Below are 2,846 nucleotides of genomic sequence, written 5' to 3'. Positions count from 1 at the left end.
CACAACCCCTCTGATTTTTCTATATGCTCTTTGTACGGGAAAATTAAATATTGTTGGCCATTTAAGCCATAAGAAAGCGATTAAACGATGATTAGAATACGTAGAAAAGACAACGAAAAGACGATGAAAAACAGCGGAAAACAAGAATGTGTCAAAAAGTTTACAAAAACATGAAAATATAGTTAAAAGACGACAGAACGATCTCAAAGCAGCGAGAAAAACACGACCAAGATAAAAAAAAGGCAAAGAGACGCTTAAAAAGCGCCAAAAAACGATAAAACTGGCAAAAAGGCGACGAAAAGATGGCATGTCAGAAAGACAACAAAAGAAGTATGAAAAGGCATGAAGAAGGCAACATTTTTGCTGACTTGACAACAAACATGACAAAAGATGATTGACTGAAGTTTTTGGAGCGTCTTAGTTGCAGGCTTCCTCAGTGTCTGTTTTCGAACTTTCGGAGTTCGGAGTTTTCGGTGTTTTCGAAGTTCGAAAAAAGACACTGAGGAAGCCTACAAGTCGTAGGCGAAATACGTATCTGTCGTGAATAAAATATACATAGTAGAATTAAATTGGATAAGTTTTCTTCTTTTTTAAGTTTAGACAAAAGATGTTAACAAAAAAGGAAGAAAATTGCGAAGAAACAAAGAAAATTACAACGAAGAGGCGCCAAAACAGCAGTAAAGAATGGCAAGAAGCCTCCAAAAATAAGCTTCAAAAATGCCAAAAACAAATACGATGGACTGAAGTTTTTGGAGCATCTTAGTAGAATACTGCCCATAAATGGAAGACAGTCACATATGCAAAAACGTGCAGCGGCGAAAAACGCATTTGAAACCGCTACAATTTTTTCTTAAATATTGAGTAAATTTCGGAAACAAATTGTCCAAATCATCATAATATTTCTTGAATGTACATTATAGAATACTTTTACAAGCAATTTGTTCACAAGTGGGCTACAATTTGTTCCAAAACTTATAAAAACTACCGAAGTTACTGATATGCGTTTATTTGTGCTTGAATGAGCAAGAATAAACGCATAACAGTCACACTCACAGCATGCCTTGATCCTTGCATTGCCGGTGAGCCGGTGACTGCCGGTGGAGTATTTTCATGACCACGTTTAATTCAACTGTTTCAAATGTCTGTACTGAATTATTTGAAATTTGACGGGAGTAAGGATAACTCTGAAGATAAACTTCCAGTTCCTAGCATTTTCTGCTTTTATTTGTAATTTGTTATCGTGGGGTCGCATAAGAGGTTTTGTTCAACTCAGAAACTGGTCGCTTTCCTGTGTCAGGAACACTCCCAGAACGTGTCCGAGTGTGACCAATGTGATCCTGGACATATTATATGACGACAAATGAACTATTCTGAGCTTGTTTTGCACTTTCGCGTACTTAGAGATGTCACATGTTGTATTTTAGTTCTATTCAGAAACTGATCCCTGTAGGGGTATCCGGAGCATTTCCGGATATGTGGTTAGATATGGTCAATGACATCTTGAACACTTTATACAACTACCAATGGTCTAGTTTTGCAAATTCGAGTACTTAGAGGTGTCGTATAATGGAATTATTGTGATTCAAGGTGATTCAAGTTTCATATATCCCGGAACTTGTTCCGACTATAGCTTCGGAACCATGTATCCGCTCCAAATTTTCTTCAATAGTGTTCTTGTAGGCCATAAAATCTTTCGTTTGGTAGTTGTTGCAGTCAAATCGGTTCAGGAATTTCCAAAATCAAATGCTTATTCATATATTTTTACTACTGTGACTGTTATGCGTTTATTTGTAATATGGGACTGACATAGTTTAATATTTTTTTCAACATTTTGGGAACAAACACAGCTTTTTTGTTTGAAATATTGAAAGAATAGGTAATTTAAAGATGATTCCCAGGCTTATCTCAAAAATGGTGAAAAGTCATATGGGACTGTTATGCGTTTATGGGCAGTTAATACGTAACCTAAAATTAAATGAAAAGAAAAAAAACTTTATAAATTATAAAATATACATAGTAGAATTAAATTGGATAAGTTTTCTTCATTATTTAATTTTAGGTAAATACGATGGAGTCGTGGCAAAATGACCATAAAAAGACAAAAAAAATACAACAGAGAGATGGCAAAGAGACGACGAATACGAGAAAAAGGCAACAAAGGGATGACAAAAAGATGATGAAAAAGCATCGGAAAAGAAACGGTAGTATGACGTAAAACGACGAAATAATGACGAAACGATAGAAAATAAACGATGGAAGGTTGGTAAACGGCTAAGTAATGTATACCATCGGAGGCTTGCACACTGGGCATAAAGTAGACCAAACAGTGGTCCATACCCAGCAACTCCTATCCCTGCCTCCTCGTTGTACCAGCCTTGACCCGAGCAACCTCGGTGGAGATCGGGTAACCAACCCCGGTGGAAATCGACCGGTGGGTCGTACGCTTATAGGGAAGGAAGGCTCCTCGAGCTACGTTGGACTTCTGGCGATACTGTGAGGTTGGTGGCGGGCTTGGCAAGCCTGAACCACTAAAAAACCAAAGCAATGAGTTCCGTAAATAATAACTCTAATCGGAACAATCGGCAAAGACCCAGGCAACGAAAATGGACTAACGATTGGAAATTAGGAATATGTCGGTCTCTAAATTTCCTCGAGAGTACCTACGTGCATTCTACAGAAGTGAAGAGACGCATTCGACATCGTAGCGCTGCAGGAGGTATGTAGGAAAGGAACGATGGGACCTAAGGATGGTCACACTATCTACCAGAGCTAAGGCAATACACACGAGCTGGGTACAGCTTTTATAGTGATGGTGAAGCGGGTGATGAGTGGTGGCCGATCAACCC

Source organism: Sabethes cyaneus, chromosome 2 (genome assembly GCF_943734655.1).
Source record: "Sabethes cyaneus chromosome 2, idSabCyanKW18_F2, whole genome shotgun sequence".
Lineage (NCBI taxonomy): Eukaryota > Metazoa > Arthropoda > Insecta > Diptera > Culicidae > Sabethes > Sabethes cyaneus.
The sequence above is the reverse complement of the archived record's forward strand: the minus strand, read 5'-3'. Positions refer to the sequence as shown.